Raw genomic sequence first — 26,279 nt, forward strand, 5'->3', positions numbered from 1 at the left:
AGGAGTGTTAAGCTGTACATGAGTCTTTGTGGCTCGGTTGTTAACAAAAAGGGTGGTGGTTTGAGCCTTCCCAGGGACGCTATGAGCCTTTTAATGTACACACCCGTCTCACTTTACCTCCACGGCCGGTCTTGTACCGCAATCAAATACAGAGCCCGCAGGGGGCAGTAGGCTCGCAAATATAGCTCACTGTGTATATAATGAAGAAGCGGAGGTTAGTTTCTCATCTGCATGTTACAGAGCCTTATGCAACTCGCAACAACAGTTGGGGTTTGATCCCTGCACGGGCTATTAGTTGAAAGACCATTGTAAATGACGTGTAACAGATTTATCCAGCTGGCTTTTATGTTTCATACTAAATTGCTATCTTGAAACCAAAATAATTAGAAATATGGAACACAACTGTTGTTTCCCATGGAGGAAAGCTGTTTTACACTGACGTCACTCCTTTTTATTTAATCCAGATTTTAAAAACAACTCCGCCCTATCAAAGGAAAATGTTACACAAAAGTTGGAAAGCACACTCTGAATCCATCTGTATATTTGATTTCCGCAATCCGTTCAAGGCTGCCTATGTTAATCGTAAGTGTATAGATGAAACATTTAATATATTGTTCAGTTTAAATCAAAATGCTTTACTACTACAAGAGAGAAGTATAGTATGGAGGATGCGACAAATGTGTGATTTCTTGGAAGAAAACTACTTTTCTTTGCGTTCGAAATTAATTCGAAACAATTGACACACAAACCCTTTGTCTTTTTTAAAGAGATTATATCTTTAAACAGACAAATGTATAAAATGTGTTTTTTTTACCTAGAGATTTTGGACAGGGGCGATGTATTACTAGTAGAGGCTGCTCCCCGTCGGTAATCAAACCCCGGTTTCCCGCGTGACAGGCTGGGACACAAACAACTTTACTAACTAGGAGCGCTTGCTAGCTATTAGGAGGCATTTACTCTTAAATATGTTACTGTTTTGGGTTTCGACTTTAATTTTCCCGATACCAGTTTTTTACAAAAGTAAAGGCACATGGCACATGGCACATGTGTGGCACATCACGTCCGAGTTTAGTGACAACTACCTCAGAGATTGTAAGCTGGGTAGTTTCAGATCACTTTTTTTTAAAGGTTCAAGCAAACCCGAATACCTTTGTGTAATCGTTTTTCATAAAGTGTAATTGTATTATAGCATGTGCCCTTAATGATTTTCTTGATACGTTATATGTGCTCTTGTTTGTATTGTATGTAGTTTTGTTGTTCAAATAAAACGTAAAAGACACAACTTTCCGGATGCGGCTGCTGTAAAAATAAAATGACATCAAGGGTGCTGTACGCAGAGGTCTGAAACCTGCTCCACAGAAGATCTTTATCCAGAGGTGTTAAAGAAGTCGAGATCTCGCCATGAGAGGGGAAGCATCTCAGAAAAAGCAGGTGCAGTCGGTTCCACGGTCATAACGCCACTAATTCGGGCGACAAGAGCAAAACCCACCTGGCTTCCTCCGGGTAAGTAATGAGACAAAGAGACAGTGCCCAGCGGGTAGCGTGGCCGAGCGGTCTAAGGCGCTGGGTTAAGGCTCCAGTCTCTTTTGGGGTGTGGGCTTGAATCCCACTGCTGCTAGGAGTTTTTGTGTTACAACCACCAAATGGAGCAATGTGTTAAAAGCTACTTTATCAGCTTAACATCAAAGCAGGGAGAAAAAAGTGCTTCTTCTTCTCAACACAAATTATCGTTTCCACCTTCGGCATGGAAGTTTGTCTACCAAGATCACTTTTGAGTCAGTGCAAATCACAGTGCGCCCTCAATTTTAATGTCGGTTGTGCTCCTTTTTTCTGTGAAACGTTAATGTTCTGCATTTTCAAGTCGAGTCATCCTCAGGGGTAGAGCTGATTATGTCTTTCCGCATAGCGCTCCATCAGAAATAACTTGTCTAAGTTCAAAAGAGATTGTGGGTTTCACTTCAAGCAATCACAAAGCATACCTCACATGTCAGATCTAAATGGGGAATTTGTTGGTTACGAAGCTGAACGTTTTTCCATGTTCTGCTAAAGTATCCACTGGCTTGCCTTTATAAGCAGTCTTGGAAAGATAAGCTGTGCTTCATCTCAGGAAAAATCATCAGTACTGTCATTTTATTCTGTGTGTATGGCCGTTATTTAAAGTATATAAAAATCACGAGTTCATAGACTTATCCAAATATCAACGGCACCTTGTAAACCTGTCATAAGAATTCCTTCAATCCAATAGTTTCACTCCAGGGAAAAGGCAGGGAAACATAGAGAATTCTTATTTAAAGACAACATTTGTATTGGATTGCATGTAAGCAGGCACCACTCAGAATTCCTAATATGATTTTGAATTCAGTTTTGCAGTGCTTTAGTGCTTTACTACTTTCAGAGAGTCCTTTATTGACCTTGCTGAAGCAGAGAAGCGACATAATCACAATTGTGACCAGTTTTTCTGCTGTTTCTGGTTAATACTGATTATTATTTTGTATTTTGATTAGTATTTTTCGTAGAGTTCTTCCTCAGCTTTTTAGTTATTTGGTGAGCAAGAACCACTGAGAACGAGTCTGAATCAATCAAGAACACATATGGTACTGCTGTCCTGTGTATTACTGCTTCATCCTAATTGAGCTTTTCAGTGTTGAAGAAGACGTTTCCAATTTCGATTGCTGGTTTCAGAGGATGTGCTACAAGATCACAGATTCATTTGAAAAGATTTGGAGATGCATTGGCTGGGATTCAAACCTGGCTCAATTGCATGAAGGCACCTATACTCAGCAACGAGAGGAAAGGAGAAGGGGCCAGAGGTAGTGTGGCTGAATGGTCTAATATGCTGGATTTTAGGCTCCACTCTCTCAGGGGCGTGGGTTTAAATCCCACTACTGCCCAATGTTTCAAGACCTTACTTCCTGTGATTTGTAATATGGTCAGTAAAAGCACTTTATGTAAGTATCTCTTATGTCAGCGCTACAAGTCACTTACTGCTCCACAGGACCGGGGTTCAATCCCTGGCATCTTCAGGTGTTTTATATAACTGTACTCACATCGAAATCTTCTGTTGAGTGAGAACTCTTTGCTCGTGTTCATGAGAGCCAGGTTTACCTTTTGAATCTCACCCGGGATTTCCTGAGAGATCATTCAGTGAGCGAGTCCTCCCTCTGGACTCCGCACTGAGCTGAAAGCTGCACGAATTCCTCACTGTGTGTCCTGTACTGTTACAGGTGGTCCAGCGTAAATGTGCAGCACAGTGATATGAACAACTTGAATTTTTCTGTATGTGAAGGAAAATGCAAAAGAGCATGTAAAGTATTGATCATATAAAATATCCATGGTACAACTCGAGAAAAAACTGAAGCACAAAACAGCGACTTTTGATGATTACAAGAGATTCAAGAAACACAACCGTCCGCAGATGGGTTCGGATCCTGAACGCTTAAGTCAAAAGAACAAAAGCGAAGTAAACTCTCTTCATTGTCTTATAGTTTATGTAATAAAATAATTTTTTACTTTCTTTATAATTTCTTACTGTTGATAGACGATTTATTGAATTTTAACAGAATCACAATTACAAATATTTGGGGTTAAACTGTTATTCACATACTCTAACAAAGAGAAACGTTCGTGTCTTCCGGTGTGTGAGCCAATTTCTCAAAACATTAAAAAATAAGTTATAGAAATTGAATTGTTCTACTTTTTAGGCTTGCATAGTCTTATTCATATTTCAGTTAAGCCTTTTCTTCTGTAGTAATTTCATTTGATATTAAAATTAGTCCTGATTTACAAGAATTTTGTAATAAGTTTCAGTTTAGGAAAATCGTGCCCAGAAGCTACCAAAACTGGTAATGTTCACATAATGTGTAATGCCAAAGCAGCAGTTGGGGTGGGAAACAAAAGGCATTTCTTGATATGAATCCTAAAACTTCATAGATGGCATTCTAGGACTTCTTGCTTCAGATAAAGCTGTCAATACATCATAGATTTCTACTCAATCAATATTAGCAGTGTTATCACTACCGAACACTAAATATAGATCCTGGCAATAATTCATGAGTTGTTTGTAAGAAAATTGTTTATGTTTTTTTTTAACATATTTTCAATACCAGACAAAAAGTCGAAAGTTTCAATTTCATGCAACTGATGAAATCTCTCTTCAATGGAAGTTATAAGTACAGTACATCCAAAATACTGCGGAATCAATCAAATTTACATGTTTCTTGTGGATCCAGAAGATCATTTTGAGACTCAAAACATGCCTGTCTTTTCTTTTTTCGAGGACGAAGGAGTAGCAGCAGTAGTAGCAGTTATGGCAAGAACGTGTTTAGAGTTCAGGACTTCTCATTTCTAATGCAGAGCCATCAACTCGGAAAGCACCGCCCGCGATAAAAGAAATTGCAGAATTGGTCTGTTCATGCTGCCTACACGCTTTGAATTGCTGGCATTTTCTGCAAGCGTTCCTTTTTGAGGGTTCATGAAATTCCTCACATTTGAGCCAACACTAAAATATTTCATTCGGGGTCGCCTAATTCATAGTGCAAACCGAATCTACAGGGGAATGCTGTGGCACATGAAGCCGTTTGTTATTCTGTTGTGAGGTGTGAGGGGCGGAATGCAAATCGAGTTGGTGAATAGAAAATGAAACAGGAGTCACTTCTTGAGCTACGAATTCCAAAAAGTATGAAAACCTGTGCATTTTAACAGTGCAGAATACTCACAAATTGCACTGAGTTGCTTGCTTTCTTCTGCTGCTTTTATATTTCAGTCATTCACTGTAGCACTGGAACAATTCAAGAGAGGTAAAAGCAGAAGCTGTCAGGAGTGGCATTTGAACCCACGCCTCCATTTGGAGACCAGAACACCCAAGCCAGCTGGAAAGACACATGTCTTTGAGTCTGGTGCCTTAGACCACTTGGCCACCCTGACAAGCACAAGCAAGTGGTGTGCTGAATGCACCAGTAGTTGACTAAACTGAGTTTATTCCCTGAAATTATTTGCTTGCGAAGAGCCAAGTTGCCTTGAATGGATCTTGGAAATCAAATATACGGATGGATTGTTATTCGGTTGTGAGTTTTGAGGGGCGTATTATAAATTGAGTTGGTGAAAAGGCGCTTTTTGTTAGTCTGTCGGGAGGCTGCACAAGGTGTTTAGAGGGAGAACTTCTAAAAGGCAGGCTCTCTATGTTTAACATCAAGAAAGATTTTTTTTTCTCAATGGAAATGCTCTTTGGCGCTTTCAGCTTTACGTAGGGAACAACGTCTGCCGAGACCACTTTTGAGCCAATGCAAATGGTAATGTGCCACCAAGTACATTTAATATTGGCTGTGGTAGCGAGCTGCTTTTGTTTGTGAAGCTTTTACTTCTTTAAGCTGAATCATCGGCAGGAGTAGCTTATTAAATCTTTGCTCATTGCGCTCCATCAGAAATACCTTGTCCATGTTCAAAAGAGATCAGGGGATTTACTTCATGCTTTCACATGGCATACCTTACACGAAAGATTTAAATGGGGGAATTGATTGTGCTTCTTGATGTTGTTCCTGTGGTTGCCTTGGTTACAATGGTGAACGTTCTTCCACGTTCTGCTAGAGTATCCACTGGGTGGGCTTTATCAATTGGCTCGGATAGGTCATCAGTGCTCCTTTTTTCTGTGCGCATGACCGTCTTTTAAAACATATAAAATCACGAGTTCATTGATTTCTCCAAATAACAACAATACGTTTTAACCCTTCAATCCAATAGTTTTACTCCAAGTAAAAAGCAGCGCAATATATAGAGAGATGACATTCAAAGATTTCAACGTTCTTATTGGATTGCCTGTATGCAGATATCGCTCAGAATTGCTAATATGATTTTAATTCAGTTTTTCTCTACTACTTTCAGAGTCTTTTATTGACCTTGCTGAAGCAGAGAAGTGACATAATCACAAATGCAACCAGTTGTGCAGCTGTTTCTGGTTAATAATGATTAATGCAAAAAAAAAAAACAGCTCCTTGCATTAAGAGTCCTCCCTCTGGATTCCTCTGAAAGCTGCGCGAATTACTCACTGCGTGTCCTGTACTGTGTAGCACAGTGACAAGAACGCCTTGAGTTTTTTTCCGTATGTGAAGGAAAATGCAAAAGAGCATGAAAAGTATCGATGGTATAAAATATCCATGGTACAACTCGAGAAAGAACTGAAGGACAAAATAATGACATTTGATGATTACAAGAGAAACACAACCGTCCAAACATGGGCTTGGATCCTGACCGCTTGCGTTAAAAGACAAAGCAAAGGATATAACCTGTAAATGTCTTCATGTCTACAGTTTATGAAATAACACAATTTCTTACTTTCTTACTATTGATAGATGCTTTTTTAAATTTTAACAGAATCACAATTACAAACAAATGGGGTTAAACTGTTATTCACATACTCTAACGAAGAGAAACGTTAGTGTCTTCCGGTGTGTGAGCCCATCTCTCAAAAAATAAAAAAATAAGTTCTATAAATTGAATTGTTCTATTTTTCAGGCTTGCATAGTCTTATTCATATTTCAGTTAAGCCTTTTCCTCGGTAGTAATTTCATTTGATATTAAAATTAGTCCTGATTTTTGGACATGGTTCATCTTAAAGAATTTTGTAATAAGTTTCAGTTTAGGAAAATCGTGCCCAGAAGCTACCAAAACTGGTAATGTTCACATAATGTGTAATGCAAAAGCAGCAGTTGGGGTGGGAAACAAAAGGCATTTCTTGGTATGAATCCTTAAACTTCATAGATGGCGTTCTAGGACTTCTCGCTTCAGATAAAGCTGTCAATACATCATAGATTTCTACTCAATCAATATCAGCAGTGTTATCACTACCGAACACTAAATATAGATCCTGGCAATAATTCATGAGTTGTTTGTTAGAAAATTATTTATGTTTTTTTTTAAACATATTTTCAATACCAGACAAAAAGTCGAAAGTTTCAATTTCATGCAACTGATGAAATCTCTCTTCAATGGAAGTTATAAGTACAGTACATCCAAAATACTGCGGAATCAATCAAATTTACATGTTTCTTGTGGATCCAGAAGATCATTTTGAGACTCAAAACATGCCTGTCTTTTCTTTTTTCGAGGACGAAGGAGTAGCAGCAGGAGTAGCAGTTATGGCAAGAACGTGTTTAGAGTTCAGGACTTCTCATTTCTAATGCAGAGCCATCGACTCGGAAAGCACCGCCCGCGATAAAAGAAATTGCAGAATTGGTCTGTTCATGCTGCCTACACGCTTTGAATTGCTGGCATTTTCTGCAAGCGTTCCTTTTTGAGGGTTCATGAAATTCCTCACATTTGAGCCAACACTAAAATATTTCATTCGGGGTCGCCTAATTCATAGTGCAAACCGAATCTACAGGGGAATGCTGTGGCACATGAAGCCGTTTGTTAATCTGTTGTGAGGTGTGAGGGGCGGAATGCAAATCGAGTTGGTGAATAGAAAATGAAACAGGAGTCACTTCTTGAGCTACGAATTCCAAAAAGTATGAAAACCTGTGCATTTTAACAGTGCAGAATACTCACAAATTGCACTGAGTTGCTTGCTTTCTTCTGCTGCTTTTATATTTCAGTCATTCACTGTGAGCTAGCACTGGAAAAATTCAAGAGAGGTAAAAACGGGAACTGTCAGGAGTGGGATTTGAACCCACGCCTCCATTTGGAGACCAGAACACCCAAGCCAGCTGGAAAGACACATGTCCTTGAGTCTGGCACCTTAGACCACTTGGCCACCCTGACAAGCACAAGCAAGTGTTGTGCTGAATGCACCAGTAGTTGACTAAACTGAGTTTCTTCCCTGAAATTATTTGCTTGCGAAGAGCCAAGTTGCCTTGAATGGATCTTGGAAAACAAATATACGGATGGATTGTTATTCGGTTGTGAGTTTTGAGGGGCGTATTATAAATTGAGTTGGTGAAAAGGCACGTTTTGTTAGTCTGTCGGGAGGCTGCACAAGGTGAGTATCCACTGGGTGGGCTTTATCAATTGGCTCGATAAGTCATCAGTGCTCCGTCTCCAGAAAAATAATCAGAACTGTCTTTTTTCTGTGCACATGACCGTCTTTTAAAACATATAAAATCACAAGTTCATTGATTTCTCCAAATAACAACAATACATTTTAACCCTTCAATCCAATAGTTTTACTCCAAGTAAAAAGCATCGCAATATATAGAGAGATGATATTCAAAGATTTCAACGTTCTTATTGGATTGCCTGTATGCAGATATCGCTCAGAATTGCTAATATGATTTTAATTAAGTTTTTCTCTACTACTTTCAGAGTCTTTTATTGACCTTGCTGAAGCAGAGAAGTGACATAATCACAAATGCGACCAGATATGCAGCTGTTTCTGGTTAATAATGATTAATGCGAAAAAAAAAAATAGCTCCTTGCATTAAGAGCAAGAGCAACCAACGCGCTCGCTTGTTGAGTTGGGTATTTTCCGAGCTACTCTTCCTTAGCTGTGTAGAGGTTTGATGGGTTTACTGAGACAATTATTAATTGTAGCAGTAATCACGAGGTGGTTCGTTGTGGCTTTTAGAAAATCAATCGTCAGAACAACTAACAACGCACACACACGGGTTCAATACACGAGATACAGTTATTAATATAAATTGTGCACCAAACATATACCAGTCTGCCTGGATATAAGCGGCAGACCTTACTGTGAGGGTTATCAATATACAAGGTATATAATCTCGAAGAGATGCAAACACAAAGAGATACACAACAAAGAATATATGTCAATATATATCGTTCGGTTACCAAATCGCTAATCAGTGTTATTACCCACTGTTACTCTAAATTCGGAAGTAAATGCAATACTCATGAATTAAATTGATAACAACTTGTGTTGAGGTACAATTGAATTCTCGAGACGCAATGTAGAACATGGGGTTTACTTATCCACTGTGTATGGATTTGGAATTTCCCGGCACGAACACCAAACCAGCTGACAGGCTCTATTGCAGCCTCGGTTCCAGCGGTTGTCCAATGGGCGTTGTCCCGGCGTCCTCTGGCTACGGGCCAACCAGTCGAGGTGCAGCTCAGAGTAGGACGGGTGGAGGAATCTGACTGCGGCGCGCAGGGCAGTCGTTGCTCCGAGGGGATCTACCAGCAGTCCGGCTGGCTAGTAGAAAGTATCTATGCACAGAGTGTGACCGCGAGTCCTCACAAGTCACTCTTTTGCCCGGGAAGAAGCTGGTTCGTTCCCGGTCCAGCGCTGCTTCTGAATAAGCTATTCAGGTTGTCGACGAGGGTCCAACTGTAGGCTGCCGTTGATCAAGCGGAGCATTCACATTGGTAGAATTCTGAGTACGTACGGGATCCTCGGCCTCGCGCTTAGAACAAAGAGACGTGATTGTCTCTGAGGATGCGCGAAAATGGCCAAGGAGAGCCCTGATCTGGGCTTGCACTCCTTTTTTGACCAAGACACAGATGTGTGCTGATTGGTTGAGAGTTTGGCGGGCATTGGAGACCCACGGGGTATTACCACGCCCTGCCAGTCCCTGATTGATTGATCAAGGTGAGATATGAGTCACTTACTCCTGACACTTAGGAATGCAGTCCAGATGTCCATTCGGCACTCCCTAGACAGATAGGCGCCAATGGATGACCATTGATCATGATAGCCAGGCTTAGCTAAATGCATCCCCGTTTGGGAGCTGTCCCTTATCAAAAGAAAACATCTTAAATCAGCCTGCATGAATACTTTCTCTGTGGCTGCACCACAGAGATGGAGGGTGAGATGGGGTCTCATTTAGGAAAGCACACCAACGCTTAATTCTGTCTTATTAACAAGCATTGCCGCTACACATGTCAACCAGGAAGCCTGTGTCATTATGTCTTTTAAAAGAATTTAAAGCCTACAAACAGGATCAAACAACATCACAATCCGATGAACTAATGCATATACAACACAGCCACAGTGTAACGAATGATACAATAAACATAGTACAATACATACAGATGCAGCCATTCAAAGTGCGCGGCACAGACATGTACCGGAGGTTATTGGCTACGGCCTCGCGCATCGCGAAGCGCGATGATGCAAAATATCGCACCACGAGTGCCACTGTCGGTCAACCAATCACGTACCGCGGTATTTTGCGTCATGATGCGTGAGGCCGTAGCCAATTACCCGCGGTATGTGTCTGTGCCGTGTACTTTGAGTGGCTGCATTTGTATACATATAGTCGTATTTTCGCCGTGATATATACGTATATTCAACGAATCACTGCCCACTTCTTATTTACCTTGTGCAATCGTTTTTCATAAAATGTAATTGTATTATAGCATGAACCCCTGGCGATTTTCTTGATACGTTATATGTGCTCTTGTTTGTATTGTATGTATTTTTGTTGTTCAAATACAAAGTAAAAAGCACAATTTTCCGGATGCAGCTGCTGTAAAAAAATCAAGGGTGCTGTACGCAGAGGTCTGAAGCCTGCTCCACAGGAAAACTTTATCCAGAAACTTTATGTTAAAGAAGTCGAGATCTCGCCATGAGAGGGGAAGCATCTCAGAAAAAGCAGGTGCAGTCGGTTCCACAGTCATAACGCCACTAAGTTGGATGACAAGAGCAAGAGCCACCCGGCTTCCTCCAGGCAAGTAATTAGACAAAGAGACAAGGCACAGCGGGTAGTGTGGCTGAGCAGTCTAAGGTGCTGGCTTAAGGCTCCAGGTTCTTTGGGGGCATGGGTTCAACATTTGTCTTTCATCTTTCGCAAGCTGTATAGATTTCTTTAAAAACAAGTTTTGGAAAAAGGAAACGAACACTTGCATTCACATAAATTAAAAGGCATGGGATTTGCCTATAACGATAAACTCTGTACAGTAAGACATGAAGAAAGGCACCGCTGGGAATTGGACGCAGGATCTCGTGTTTACTAGCCAGCTAAGCCAATTAAGCTAAATCTGTTCTACAGATGTACAATGTGCCTTTCCTCTTGTCGTATTCAAGAGTACTGACTGCGTGAGCTCCTCACTATGTGTCCTGTACTCTACTGTGATTTCATTTAGATCATCTACGTGGAGTACAGTGACAAGATCGCCTTGAATATTTTCACTTTGAGTAAGTCATTGAAGAAAACAGAAGATGTCAGAGTGGCCTCATCAACAATCCACTCAGGCAGCACTCCTCTGTAAAGTGCTGTTTGTTCACATCGATTGGCTTTTTTTTGCCTTCATTCATGCAAGTAGTACAGGCAGATGCCCTATTCTGCCGTGACCCAGATTCGAACCGAGGTTGTTGCGACCACAATACAAAGTACTGACCACTATACAATCGTGGCAAGTTACCAAAACACACGCTGGGGGTGGAAAAGGCTGTGCTCTCTCGTGTGACAGGAGTCACCTGCTCTTGCTTTCCAAAAGATCAGCACCATGTACGAAAGAGACGCATTAAAACCACTCAAACATGTGCAAAACGTGCGAGAAGAGGGGGCTCTTGTTTCCACCTGAAGACTTCTCGCATGTGAGACGAACTGATCATTGCTGCAGCTCGGAAACCTGCAGGAGGTGGGAGGGGTACTCTCGTAGACAGTGCTGACCTTCGGCAAGAGGATTTATACTCTCCAAGATGATATTTGCACTTTCTGGAGAGGAGATTTTCTCCATTTCAGTCGCCCGATTTCGTCGATTGCGTGGAGAGGGCTGTAGAATGTGGCACCGCCTTTCCTGCTCTGTCCATGACAGGCATGCTGGTCTCTGGAGAATGAGCAAGGTCCATCAGCGCACTCCAATAAAGGCACTGGAAGCTGCTGAATCGCATTGGCGAAGCTCGGCACTGGGCCACTGGGAACAGCTTCCCACCGTTTCCGTAGTGTTGTGGTTATCACGTTTGCCTCGCACGCGAGAGGTCCCTGGTTCAAAACCAGGTGGAAACAGACCGGCTTCTTTTGTCGCCACGCACACTGTTTGGGGATTCGCCTAGCGCTGTGATTGAACAGACCCACTCACCTCTTAGTGTGGCGGGATCTGCACAGTGCATGTCGCAGCGTATCCTGCTTTCACCTCAATGTGCTTCCTGATGTACCCCAGTCTCCCGCGTCACAGGTGGGGATACTAACCACTATACTAACGAGGAAGACATCGCTCTCTCCGACCCCCGGCATTGTGTCCCGACCAACCATGCTGGAAGCCGACGCGTGCTGTGATTCCTTTATGGAGCAGAAATGAAAACCGAAGAGCCGAGAGATCATTTCAGCATTTCGCATGTGAATGGAAAACACAAATGACCAACTCGGAATGACTTGCTTTTGATGCTTTTCAAAGCATTCTTTGTGCATCGAACAGACCCACTCACCTCTTAATGAGGGATCTGCACAGTGCATGTTTCCTGCTTTCACTTCAATGCGCGTCCTGATGTTGAGTCGTGTGCCATGCGGAGGCTCTGAAAGTGAGAGCAATGAAAAGGTGCACGGCGCTGTGAAAGAAATGGAGGTAAATACGTCTCTATACATGGATGACGTCACCCTGCTCCTCTCTGACAATGCCTCAATTAGCAGAGCTCTGCAGTGCTGTGATTGGTTCTCTTTGGCTTCCTCTGCAAAAATTAACAAATCTAAGAGTGAGATTTTATATCAGAACTGGAGGGAGCCAAAAGAAGGACATGATCTCAGGCTGCAAGAGAAGAGAATTAAGGTCCTGGGGGTGTATTTTGGAGAAGAGATGGGACCTCGGTTTTACGCCTCCCCCGAAGGACGGCGCCTGTTTGTGCAGCAGAGTGTCGCCATTAGGATGCTGGGGCATAAGAAAGCCACCCAGACCGCAGGGTGAGTGCTCCCTACTGGTCCCAGTCACACCTCTTGCAGGAGCAGCAGCAACCTGAGCTTTTCCAGGGGGAATCTTCCATCCGGGTGCCGGCTAGACTCACACCTGCTGAGCTGCCATGGGTGAGCCCTGTCGAGAGTCGCAGGGTGAGATCTAGTCACCGGGGAGAAACGATACAAGCGAAGGATTACTCGGCTCCCAGCACTTGAAAAGACCGACAAATGACTCGTTCCCGCCGGAGCTGAATGTACCTGCATGTGTCGTGTCGTCTACTTCCCCCGCCCCGCTGTGTTTGCTGTATTGTCTTTGAAGCCGGCCCCCGAGACGAGACGGGCTGTTCCTGTGACCCAATTAACACTTTACAGGTGCCATTCCCCGGCATTGTGGCCATTGTCGGTGGTCACACACCATAAGATAAGGTGGAGGAGAGCGGGGCATGCCCAGCGCCAGACATTCAAGGAGGGGGCTGTGCGAGGTGAGGTGAGGTGCGACACGCGACACGAGGTGAGGTTGTGTGCGCTGCAGCGGTGCCGAGAGAACAGCACAGAAGGCAGCAGGCTCTGGAGAGCGGGTAAGAGACGGAGCCTTGTGGGCAGGCGAGCAGTTTGTTTGTTCTCCTCCAGACAAGCCAACATAAGGGAGCACATTCGCCAACATCCAGGTACGCAATGCGATTTGGAAAGAGGCTCCTTTCAAAAGAGTTGCACACGAACGTTCCTTCAGTCCCGCTCAGGGGGCACGGAGCCCCAGCCACACACAGCTTCAAGTAGCGAGTCAGGCGCCATGGCTTTCACTTGAGGCCACACCACCCTGAATGTGCCTGATCTCGTTTGATCTCAGAAGCTAAGCAGGGTTGGGCCTGGTTAGTACCTGGATGGGAGACCGCCTGGGAATACCAGGTGCTCCAAGCTTTTGCTCTCTCGGCCAGCAGGGGTCGCCGTTGGTACCGTAGGCTTTGGGAGGAAAACCTGGAGGATGGAAAGGTGATCTATAGCCTCATCTCTAGAGATGTTTTGTTGCTATGGCATGTGTGTGACCCATATAAAAAAGAAACCCGTTTGTAAAACGAATATCGAAGCTGCCTCTAAATCTGCAAATTTCCCCCCGGAAAAGCTCAGGTTGCTGCTGCTCCTGCAAGAGGTGTGACTGGGACCAGTAGGGAGCGCTCACCCTGCAGTCTGTGTGGCTTTCTTATGCCCCAACATCCTGATGGCGACACTCTGCTGCACGAAGGCGCCGTCCTTCGGGGGAGGTGTAAAACCGAGGTCCCGACCCTCCTTGGCCATTAAGAAATCCCAGGGCATCTCTCAAAAAGAGACGCCGGGGGTGTCACTCTGGTGTTAGTGTTCCCCTTTACCAATCAGTCGGGGTCTCCTCCTAATCCCCGTCTCATATGTAACAATCAATGACGAGGCCCCCCTGTCCCGCGATATTGTACTTGTCTCCTGGCCGCTGGCTGGCGCCGTGAGATTTAGTACTCACACCAGAGCGCGAACGCGGTCCCCCGCCCCCCACAAAGTGTGCGCTCCAGGTTCCCTCTCGGGGCTCTGCAACACAGCGGAAAGGCAGCGAGAAGGAGCCTCTTGCTCTGACGCCGAAAGGCCACAGGAGGGCGGAGGCGCCGCACGCCCGGCCGACGTGTTGGACTGGTGCGCTTTATGTGCTGAAATAAACACGCGACAGCCCAGAAATGTTTTGAGTGCTGTGCACTGGAGGTTTTTGTCTTGTGAAGACTTGCCTTGTGCTCCTCCGAGCAGTTTGTTTGTTCTCCTCCAGTGCGGGACAAGCCAACACAAGGGAGCACATTCGCCAACATCCAGGTACGCAATGCGATTTGGAAAGAGGCTCCTTTCCAAAGAGTTGCACACGAACGATCCAGCAGGGGTCACCGTTGGTACCGTAGGCTTTGGGAGGAAAACCTGGAGGATGGAAAGGTAATCTGTAGCCTTATCTCTAGAGATGTTTTGTTGCTATGGCATGTGTGTGACCCATATAAAAAAAAAACCCGTTTGTAAAACGAATATCGAAGCTGCCTCTAAATCTGCAAATGAAGATGAGTCGATAAACCACTTGTTTTTCGTATAACTATACATATATTCCTTTATTACTGATTTCATTCATTGAGCACCAATAGAGGTACAGCCATTCACTGTTTGACATGTCTGCACTGGTACAGAACCTAGCAATCAGAAAACGGGTGAAACTGTCTTGAGAATTAGCATACAGTACCGAGGCCCCCATGACCAAATAAAGGCTAACCTCTATAATCAGCCTAAATAATGCAGACTACAGCAAAACGACTGACTTTGAAAAGGGAATGAATGTCCGGAAGGAGTAGTGTAACCAGCCTGAAATGCTTCTCCGGACCTCTAACTAAAAGAAACCGGGAACCAGCAGTGGCATCGAATCTTAACTCTTCCGTATCCAATATTGGACCAAGAACATCAGGGAAGAGCGCGAACGCAGTCCCCCACTACCAGAAATTATGCAGTCGAGATTCCCACATTTGGGGAATTCGCAGGGGTCAGCACAGCCAGAGTGCAATGGCCGAGCCTCGCTCTGGGTGAACCGATTTCGATTTTTAAGAACTTTATTTTCTTTTAAAAAAAAATACAGGACATCACAAATTAGAAAACTTTACATTAATATACATACTTAAAACAGTATATTTGATCACATCTCATTACTTTTTGACACAATACCAGTTACATAGCAACAATTTCTTTTTTTCCGGTGCAAATCACATTCTTTACTTAAAAATGATAATGTTTTTCACAGTTTCTTGAGATATTGACCTGTGCTCTCTATTTCCCACAGATTTTCTGCTTCCTCCCTCCTTTCTCTCCACAGATCTCTGAGGTAGTAGTTCTCTCGGGTGATGAACAGGGCCAGGCTACCTGCTGCCTTGACTGGGACCTCGATGCCTTTGAACAGCCCCATGTTCCTCACTCTCCACAGGGCGTCTTTCCCACTGTTCACCACGGCCCAGATCCTGTCAAACACGTCAGGAGGAAGTTTGACAGGAGAGATGCCGTTGTAGCGGCAATGCTTGTTAATTAGACAGAATTAAGCGGTGGTATGCTGTCCTAAATGAGGCCCCATCTCACCCTCCATCTCTGTGGTGCTTGTGTATTAGCGTGAGTGTTTTTTATTCTGATCAGGAACAGTTTTACAAGTCCGCAAAGGATCGAGGAAAGGTTTATCGCCAGCTGAAAAGAGACACAGCGCTTCGGCTGTGGAGACTTGTTCGGCTGGCGTTCGGGGAGTCGCGTTTTTCAGAATTGTATTGAGATCGTTTTCCACAGAGCTCAGATGTCAAAGCACAGCAGCAGCTCTCAACAGCGATCCTCTATAGCGCCCTTTCTCCCGCAGCTCCGTCCTCATTCGAAGGAAGCAAGAGTGAAAGGCTGAAGTGAAATAGAGCGGGGACGAAGGCAGTGAAGAGAGAGAACATGGGAACGTGCAAACCCTTTATAAAGGGGGTTGTAACTGTTGAAATGTAACCAGTCACATCCCAAATCATGAACAAAGGTTATTTGCCTTCGCCAGACATCAATTATTATATCAATGATTATTCCTATCTAATATCAGTTCATTTCATATAACGAACCAGATTTTGGAGAACAAACGTTCAAACTGCGCAACAGAACCTGAATCCATCTGCTGATTGTCACCGAAGAATGTCGTTACAAATTATCTGCTGAGCTGTTTTAAGTATCCGGCCACCTCTGTCCTTCCTACTTTGCAGGGGGCACAATTCTTTCAGTTTCTTCTCTTGTATTTTCCTTGTTATTTTACTGTCTCTTTCTTCCACGAGGAAATGGATCCACAGCCCAAACCCTGTGTTTCTGCAGTGTCAGTCAGTGTCGAGAGAAATACTTGCACAGCTCCAGTGCACCACTGCACCAATCATTCTAACAGCAGTGTGCAGTGAAGTCATGCCCAGGTTGTGAGTTTCCTGGAGAAGTCTCGCCTGTGTTTTCAGCTGCAGAAGATCGCTGTTGAATTTATGTTGGTTCTTCTGTTACTTTTTCTGCTCGATGGCCTCTATTAAATCAGGCACACCTGCTTCCTCGGCAAGTTACTTTATCGCTTCTCACAAACCAACATACTGCAGGCACCTCTAATACCGTCACTGCTTGTGGGCCACGTGTTCCTGCTGTCAGCCTACTATACCACGTTCGTGCACATCTAGAAACATTACTACTCTAGTACAAAAGCGAAAAATGAAATGAAAACACAACCAATTAAAAAAAGGTAGTGCTTTGCTGTGGCTCACTTGGTAAAAGTGTTTGCTTAGTAAACAAGACATCCTAGGATCAAATCCCAGTGGTACTTTTATTCCTGTCTTTTTGCACCATTTATCATTATAGACAACATGCTTCTGCATTAAGTTTAATGGAGGTGTTCATTTAGTTTTTGGCACAACTTGTTTTTAAAAAAATACACACATTGTGTGTAAGTCTTACATGTGTTCTGTCACATCTGGGTGTTAAAGTAATAGATGTGTTGTGTTATTTAATATGATTTGACTCCACGCTTGTGTTTCTCGGGAGACAGCAGAAATATTGGGGATTTGCGGCTACAGAAAAATATATGAACTTTATGGGCAAATGTAAGGTTACGTTAAAGAAAAAGAAATTGTCACTGATGAGGATGGGATTCAAACCCACACATGCAGAGCACAATATATTAGTAGTCAATCACCTTAACCACTCAGCCACCTCACCTAGAAACCCACTCCCTTCAGACATGATTTGGTGCCATTAAGATGACCATCTTTCTGCATTCTTGAGGGTCATTTTCCTCTTCCACCTGTAATTTCACTATTTTCCTTGGGAGATGTCAAGTCACCAAGCCTGTGCTATGCTTCAGTGGCGGGTGTAGAGGACACCCTGTTGTACACGGAAAGCACATTGATCTCCTTGGACATGAAAAGTGACAGATAAAAGCCATTTCTCATCCTGTCTCTTACCATCGGGGCTGCTAGTGCATTAAAGGAGGCAACTTGCTTGATGAGTAGGCTCAACGCACACCGAACGCAGATGTCTCATTGCGGTGTGTCCAAGCTGCTATAAAAGAAGAGCGCTCTGCCAGCGCCATGACAAAGTTGAGTAAAACACATGTTTAATAAAGAGGAGATACTGGATCCGAATTCCAGTGGTACCTTTCTTCCTGTCTTGTTTTACAGAACATGTAATTTGGGACACTCACAGAGGTCTTGATTTGGTTTAATGCGTGTATTTATTTCCTTTGCGGAACCCATCTTGCTTTTTTTTTAACCATATAGCTTACGAAAGATGAAATGTGAGCGAATTTTTTGTTCACCAAAAGCATGTAAATGAAAAAAAAAGCAAGGTGCAAGCATTTCTGTGGTGCAATCAGTTTGCGTGTTCGGCTATTAACCCAAAGGTGGGTGTTTTGAACCCACCCAGGGACGCACTTCTTCCTGTAGTAAACATCATCACCGCAAAAATTTTATTTTTCCACAAAACCTGAACTATTTTGATATTTGCAGTAGTAAACAATTGAGAAAAGAGTCAACATTACCGGGAATTTCCAATAATTACCGACATCGGCAACTTCCAAGCAGATAGTATTCACCCATGTTCATTTATGTTCCAATGGGTGGCTGGAAAATTCACTTCTACTCCCGTTGCATCTTCAGCTAAAGTAATTTAAAAAACAATGCAAAATTGTTCGAGAACTTGACAAGCAAAAACAACAGATCGCCGGAGTTCTATTTTACTATTTAACTATTTTCGTATATTTACCTTAATTTGAATATAAATGTTAACCGAAGTGCTGTTCAATATAATGTAATGTTGTTGTACTTTTAAAATATTTTAGCTGAGGGTGAGAGGGGGGATATTACGCCTTGCCAAACATCTAAAATAACTGTAAAAGGGGATGGCATTTTAATAAAACTGGCAATCAAAAGAAAGTTACAATTTGTATGGTATTATGCTCAATATCCCTCGATATTGAAGGTCAGATGAGGAATTTGAAGAAACTATCAAAGAAACAACGGCAATAGCAGAGGGTGTTGATTTTGAACCAGTGTTTGCACCTCAATAATCCATCAGTCTTCGCTTGACAGGCTTCCTCAAGATATTCGGTGTTCTATACAAAAAATCGACAATTAAGCGCAAATGTGACAAGAGGCAAAGACTGCGGTAGAGGAGGAATAAACTCCACACGATGACTGTATGTATACGTCTGTCTAATATTCGGCCCCTGCAGGGGCATCATATTCGCTGAACTGCCTGCCAGCGTGTGTACGGGCTTATAATTCAAGAATATCAATGGTCAGACGCTTACAACGGGTGTTTGTGTTTGTATTATTTAGAGAACTGAAAAAACATTTTCAAAACTACAGTTTGAATGAAATTAAAAAAAAAGTTTATTTGTCTCTTTGCTGTAACAACTGTGCCAAAACTATTCAGATACATCAGAATAGCATCAGAATGTAACTAGATTTTATTGGATTTTAGGAAATGTATTTTTGCGCATTTCTCTATACGATCAGAATACCTTCCTGTTTTCACAGTGTTTATTGTTTCTGCCTATGATATCTCGGAAAGAAAGACCCAGTATCTGTTCACCAAAATATTTCAGGAGTTTGCTGTGGTTTGAGAGGAGTGTATGAAGGTAATGAAGGAGGGAGGACACGCGCATTCCGCACGGGGAGCGCAGAGCAATGAGCCGCACCTGCAGCTCTCAGAGTCTTTTCTTATACAACCTCTGAGTCCGGACACACAGCGTCTCCAGCCAGTGTTGGAGATTTACAGTTCAGAAAACGGCTGTCTTGAGCAGAAACTGATCTTCCTGCTTTAGTTAAGGTTTGGTTATTGTGGGGGTTTAGCGCTTGTATCTCTCTTCTCTTACTAAACACTATCTACTGTAAAGTATATAAATAGAAGCTAAAATGCAGCTAAAATACTTCAGTAAGGCCGAGCACAAAGGAAAGTTTAATAAAAATGTTCTATGATCTATGTTCTAGTTGCCCATATATTTTAAACTCTCTGTTCGAGCTCTGATTTAATCCTCTCGGCTCCTGCCGCTGTCACCGGGAGAGTGGCTGCATTCCGTAGGGCTACAGGCTGATTTCACAATGCCACATTTAATGAAATACAGGGGAAACCGCAGGGAAAACAATATGTTTTAATACATCTTCTTCTGGATTTATATTTCGGTCTTTCACCTTTGAATGCATACCTTGACCGTAAATCTTTACTCGATTACAGGCACCCCAAACAGTTCCTAAGGGAGAAATCGAAGCCTATTTGACTTTCTGCTAATCACATTGAAGTGTTCACGAAGCATTTCCCTGCCCATCATGTGCCCGCAAGCCGGTTTCTCCGTTTTCTTCTTTCTGTCGTTGTCAGCGAGCACAAGACAGGAAAAATGCAAGAGAGGGAAAAGCTGTCAGGAGTGGGATTTGAACCCACGCCTCTATTCAGAGACCAGAACACCCAAGCAATGGAAAGACAGGAGTCCTTGAGTCTGGCGCCTTAGACCACTCGGCCATCCTGACGAGGTATGTAAGTTGGGGTGTTAAAAGCACCAGTAGTTCACAAAACTGAGAAATGTTTTGCTGGAGAAACACCACGTTGCCTAATGTTGCCTAAACGGATCACGGAAATCAAATATTCGGATCGATTTAGAGTGTGCTTTACAGCCTTTGTGTAATATTTTAAATTGTTTTAAAAAAGTGTGTACTACGTTTAGGACTAGTTAGTGTGGTAGAATATGGAGATCATCTCCAGCTCTGAGCTCAACTGCAACAACACGTTGTGCTGAACAAAGTCAGAGTTGAGTTGAACCTTTGCTCAGTGTGGTGGTCAGGACTCAGGAGTATTGTTGTGGTTCTAATTAGCACGAACTGCAGGGGCTCTGAATCAGAACATTTCAATTTATCTGTTCAGTAAGTTAAAATGCAGGACACGTTAAAATCGGATTATTACTGTGTCTCTGTCCCGTTTGTATATAACTGAATGTTTAAAAGATACCAGTAAGGACACACAACTACTAATGCGGTACTTATTGGAAATAGTCCCAAAACAAGTACGTCCGGCAGCTGGTAGACCCCTGTAATAATTTTGCAGTGACACTTTGAAGATTTACACTCTATTTAAATATTAATTTACTAAATTTCAGTTCTCTTTTCTCACACTCCCTGGCATAACTGAACTCTCACTCTCGCATACTAAAGGCTTTACATGCATTAGCTGTGATACAGATTCTAATAAAGACAGAATGAAACTGTTTGTTTTGTGTCTCATGGTGATCCTCTTCTCGATCCAAATTAAATGTTTAATATGATCCCTCGAGAAAGAAAAAGGAGTCAATTTCCGCCTGGAATGATTGATGCTCCATCAAACATTTTGTAATATCTCCGGAAGTTTATACAGTAGAATCCTGGTTTGTGGCTTAAATTCAAGGTAAACAAGACTAAGGAAACGAGTTGGAAACGATGTCAATCTGGGATTTAAATCATCCGGAACATTTCACTACATTGGGCAGTATGTGCCAGAGAGCAGCTCCTGACATCTGTTGATAACTCAGTTGGTAGAGTGGAGGACTGTAGTTGAAACAAGAGGGAATCCTTAGGTCACCAGTTTGACTCCGGCTTGAAGGAAGGTGCCCTTTGTGTATTTTGTTAAAATAGCTGATCTTTTTTCACTCAGACTTAGATCAAAAGCTCAATAAACGACGAAGCAGAGGCTCTTGTTCCGAATTCAGCTCATGTCTGATTGTCTTGTTTTGGCCAAGATCTGATCTTTGAATTCAGGGAATACTCTGTCTGCTTTGTACAGTAATTCAAAAGTAGATACAAATGTCACTTTTTTATTGTAGATATAAAGGTGTTCTCTGTTTTCAAAGGATAGGTACTTAATTGGCTTTATGATTTGGTTTTGATTTTGTATCGTTGTATTATTAAGTTTGTGCTTTTTGTGTTTTTAACATATTGTGAACTTATTTTTGAAACAAATGCTTACAAAAGCAGACATGGCACACATCTGTTTATACCAGCGGTGAATTGTATATTTTATTAAGTAGAAGCTACTGCGCACTTCTGGGAGTATAACAGGTTCGATATAAAGTGGCAAAAATATAAAAGGGGAAAATACCCCAGACTGGGTGTAAAGGCCTCGTTGTGACTGTTGTTTTATTGTTGAATACGGCATACTGTGCACGAAATGTTGCAGAAACACAATCTGATAGTTAAATAATTATTATTTTAATAATTTGATAAGTATGAGGCCCCGGATCCAAATATTCAGTTCTGATTTTTTTAAAGTGATATCTTCCCTTCCTCTGGTGGAAGTAACACGATGTGAGCAATTGTTTTTTGTTCTTTTTTTTTCACGTTGCGATCCAAAAAGCCTCAGATGCACAGTCTGACAGCAACCAAACCAGAATGGATTCTGCTGGGAGCCGGACTGAGCTCATTCTTGCTCCCTGTGCTGAAAACAGAATTAGCGCTTACCCGAGCACCATCTACAGCTGCTGGATGGTACTCTACGTCCTGCTGCTCCAGCAATTATTTTAACGAAAGACAGATCACTTGTACGCTTTTAACCTTCTCGCAGCTACAGGCGAGACTGAAGCTGGCGATATAAAGGCACGCGCTGGTACACCTTCTCTAACTTTCACAATTGCGATAAACATTTTTTTAAGACCTTTGAAAAACTAGATATAGATATAGATATAGATAAAACTAGATAAAAAACATGAGCTTTATCGGTTTTTACATTAATCGACTTTGAAACAAATTTGATCTTTTTACATTGCATTTTATGTTGAAATGTAGCATGCATACCTAATCCACCAACGGACAGAGCAATATTTTACGTTGCCTTCCAGAGCTTCCAACGTGTGATGGATTTGTATGGGTGTCTGTATGATACCACTACAGCACTGGCGCAGGTGCAAAATCCACTTTCACAAGACTTTTTCAGTGTCTTCTCTCTCAAATGGACCGAAGCACAGGAGCCAATATTAGAGAAAACGACAGGTGTTTAAACAGAGGATGTCCCAATGTCTGGGACAACGCATTGTGATTTTGTATAAACGCAAATGGTTTCTCATTTAAAAGCCAACAATATTCTTTTTCTCCCTGGCGCTAATAAGCTACCATACATGCGAGCTGTTGTGTGAAAGAAAATTCCAATGTCCATAGGAAGGCAGAATAAAATCCAGAACTGTGTTGGTTATATCGATAAACAGGGCTCATGTTCACAACAAAACTTTACTGTATAAAAAGTTAAAATTCGTAAATATATATTTTTTTTATTATGCAAAGTGTCTGTTAAACCATTCATGAAGGATTTTTAGACAAAAAAACACACCATTATATGAGAAAATATATTTACTATATCTGCATTTAACTCACTTTTTAACAATTTCAATTTCAAGGCCGATATAAATTGTTGCCCTGCTTTTTTGTCATAAATACACAAGCTTGTTATGTCTTGTGTCAGAAATAAACTGCATGAAATTTGCTAAAGCAACAAAAACTAAGCGCCACAAAGAAGACAGACATTTGCGTTTATAGTGCAATGTTATCTCGAGCCTTTAAAATTACTTTAAATGCAATTTGTTTTTCTCTGTGGCTCTAAGGCTTTGTCATTTACTGTAGTTATTCAGGAAAACATTATGTTAATCATATAGATGAAACATTTAATATATTCAGGTGGGTAGCTACGTCAGCATGCGTATCTGCAAAGGAACAAGTAATATTGTAGGTTTATTCCATGCTGAAAAGAGAAGAGAGAAAACAAACCTGAAGAAGGTTTCACAGCTGAAACGTTGTGTTTTCTCTCTTCTCTTTTCAGCATGGAATAAACCTATTACTTGTTCCTTTAATATATTGTTCGGTTTGACTCAAAATGCTTTACTACTACAAGAGAGAATTATAGTATGGAGGATGAGACAAATTTATGATTTCTTGGAAGAAAATGTTTTTTCTTTGCATTCGAAATGAATCGAAACTTTAGCGCGACACACAAACCCTTTGTCATTTTTAAAGATATAATATTTTTAAACAGACAGTATAGAAAACGTTTTTTTTTACTAAGCAATTTTGGCCGGGGGCGATGCATTACTAGTAGTGGCGCTGAGGTCACTATGGTGCAGTTGAGCACCGTAAGATTAGGGCCAGTGACGTAATGTATAACGCATCTGACTGTCTGAAGATCAGCTCCTGCTCTGAGCTCAATAGCAATGCAAAACTGTGCGAAACAAAGCTGGCGAGCAGCTGATCTTGTGCTCAGTAGTCAGTACGGTGCTGAGGGTTCAGTTCTGGCGTTGTTCTAATTAGCACGAACTGCAATGGCTCTGAATCTGACCATTTCTATGGAAGCCCGTTTCCGCCAGGGAGTAAAAATAAAAACGCGCTATGGTATCTCAGAATTCCGACTTAGTAACTGAGAATTGCGACTTAAAAACTCAGAATTCCGACTTGATATCTCGTAATTACGACTATCTCACATTTGGGACTTCGAAATAACCCATATTTCATTGTCTGTCCTTTTGTTATTGTAACGGATTCGGGTTCCAGGGCTTGTGCCCTCGCCGCTCCCACCCTAGTTCGTGCCTCACTGCATTGGCTCGAACCCAGGCCTTGCCAGCTGAGCTAAAGAAGAGTTTCTTTTTTAAGTAAAAAATGACATACAATGGAAATATTTAAAAAGTATAAGTTTCAGCTTTTATAATTGTGAATTCTTCTGGATGTGAAGTGTCTATTTCTGTATCTTATTTCATATTCTTTCTTCGTTTTTGTATTTCTGGTGTTTAAATAAAAAAAGAATTTAAAAGCCCACCATCCACTATTCCATCCGTGTACTATGGAAGCCTCACTACCGGAAATGGGATTCCATAAAAATTAGTGTAATTAATTTGATTTTTATCAGGGCACTGTACAAGACAAGTCTTCAGGCTTATAGATCCTATGATCTTGTACGATTCATCAATATAGTGTAACGGAACGGCCAACATACAATTTGTAGTTCAGGTGGGTAGCTGCGTCAGCATGCGTAGGCTGCAAAGGAACAAGTAATAGGTTTATTCCATGCTGAAAAAAAGAAGAAAGAAAATATGTTTTGGCCGAAACGTACCAGTAAACGTTACATTAATAATACCAGCCAACGATACATTATCATTTCACACCGGTTCTACAGGAATCTACAGCAGAGCCCTGAGTTGACTCCCGGAGTCCCACTGAGCCCATAGAATTCCACACCACCCATCACTCCTGCGCACAGTCCGCTGAGAGCGCCTGTCCATAAACTACTGGATTGAGAACGGGATCAGATAATTCCCCATTTTCTTAATTCTACATCAAAGGACTGTTAAAGGTCTATTTTTAAGGCATCGATTCGTATTCTTAAACCAGATGAACGCCTGGAATAAGTTAATATTACTTATAAATAGTTGTGCTACAATACTCCAGTTGAAGGCACGCTTCTAGCTTTGTGGTACTCTGGTGCGTCACAAATTTATGTTTGAATTACTGTGGATGAACTACTATACAGTAGGTGTACCCTCGCTCACTTTCTTTAGCGACAGTCGTTGCTCCTCATCTGAGTGATGTATTTGCCTGTTTTTCAGTTCACTTCCCTGCAAGGAATATTTACCTCAGAGCTCTCTTTCACAGACTGCAGGCGCTATGTTTGTTAACAGGTGTTATAGTGATGACATCTTTCTGTATGATCAGGACAGGAGCTGCAAGTCCACTGTGTTGTGGCTGCAGTACAATTTTAGCTTATTATTATAATACTTTTTAACAGCGACAGATTCTTAAGATCACGAGGTGTTTACGATATTATTTCAGTATTAAGATGCTACTACATTCGGAACTGTCCCATAGGATTCAGTGTTCCATTAGTTTGGCACTAAACTGCTTAGTCTATTGCAGAAATTGTACTTAGTCCTGTCCTGTAGTGTCCTCTAGAGAGCAGCAGCTGTTTCCTTGGGCTCATTGCAATTGGGAACATTGTGATTACTGAGCAGGGGACTAAAGTCAGCAGACGAGCGAGTTGCAAATCGGTATTAATCTGGCGTACAGAGCTGCATGCTAATCTCTGGATCATCTCCAGTTAATGCGATGCTGTTCTTACCTTGCAATTGACCCAATCTGACTACTGGCACCAACAACCCTGTTATTACAAATAAACTTCTTGTGTACCTACCGTGATACATAAGTTTGCTGGAGAGGTTTGGCAGCCCATATTCAGTCAAAGGTGTGTGTGCAGATCACTGTGATACACAGGCATCAACAAACTGACATACAATATTTAATGTTTAACCGATAAAACCCAAATGAACCAAACCTGAATAAATTAGTGGTGGAAAGGAGTCTTTTTATATAGCAAAACGTCTCTGAGCCTTTGGTAATAACGATGGGTATATAACCCATTGTCCTCAATATTAGAAATGAATCCTTGAGCACTGCTGTTGTACCAACAGTCCTCAAAAGTGCTGCCATT

The 26,279-nt window shown here is 42.1% G+C and overlaps 5 non-coding genes and 1 pseudogene across 5 annotated transcripts; 2 read left to right on the forward strand and 4 right to left on the reverse strand.

Moving 5' to 3' along the window:
- Positions 1-4,810: 4,810 nt before the first annotated feature.
- Positions 4,811-4,923, reverse strand: trnal-caa (transfer RNA leucine (anticodon CAA)). Its single transcript has 2 exons — positions 4,886-4,923; positions 4,811-4,856 (listed from the first exon to the last, which is right to left on the reverse strand). It is a non-coding gene; the product is annotated as a tRNA-Leu (tRNA).
- A 2,716-nt stretch (positions 4,924-7,639) lies between these two features.
- Positions 7,640-7,752, reverse strand: trnal-caa (transfer RNA leucine (anticodon CAA)). The gene is made up of 2 exons: positions 7,715-7,752; positions 7,640-7,685 (listed from the first exon to the last, which is right to left on the reverse strand). It is a non-coding gene; the product is annotated as a tRNA-Leu (tRNA).
- Positions 7,753-11,827: 4,075 nt separating this feature from the next.
- Positions 11,828-11,900, forward strand: trnaa-cgc (transfer RNA alanine (anticodon CGC)). The gene has a single exon. It is a non-coding gene; the product is annotated as a tRNA-Ala (tRNA).
- A 1,678-nt stretch (positions 11,901-13,578) lies between these two features.
- LOC148663252 (5S ribosomal RNA) lies at positions 13,579-13,697 on the forward strand. Its single transcript, XR_015938040.1, has one exon. It is a non-coding gene; the product is annotated as a 5S ribosomal RNA (ribosomal RNA).
- A 1,534-nt stretch (positions 13,698-15,231) lies between these two features.
- On the reverse strand, positions 15,232-15,368 carry LOC148663253 (U1 spliceosomal RNA; annotated as a pseudogene).
- A 4,844-nt stretch (positions 15,369-20,212) lies between these two features.
- trnal-caa (transfer RNA leucine (anticodon CAA)) lies at positions 20,213-20,323 on the reverse strand. The gene is made up of 2 exons: positions 20,286-20,323; positions 20,213-20,258 (listed from the first exon to the last, which is right to left on the reverse strand). It is a non-coding gene; the product is annotated as a tRNA-Leu (tRNA).
- Between the last annotated feature and the right edge of the window lie 5,956 nt (positions 20,324-26,279).

This window comes from Lepisosteus platostomus, chromosome 5 (genome assembly GCF_059453375.1).
Source record: "Lepisosteus platostomus isolate fLepPlt1 chromosome 5, fLepPlt1.hap1, whole genome shotgun sequence".
NCBI lineage: Eukaryota > Metazoa > Chordata > Actinopteri > Semionotiformes > Lepisosteidae > Lepisosteus > Lepisosteus platostomus.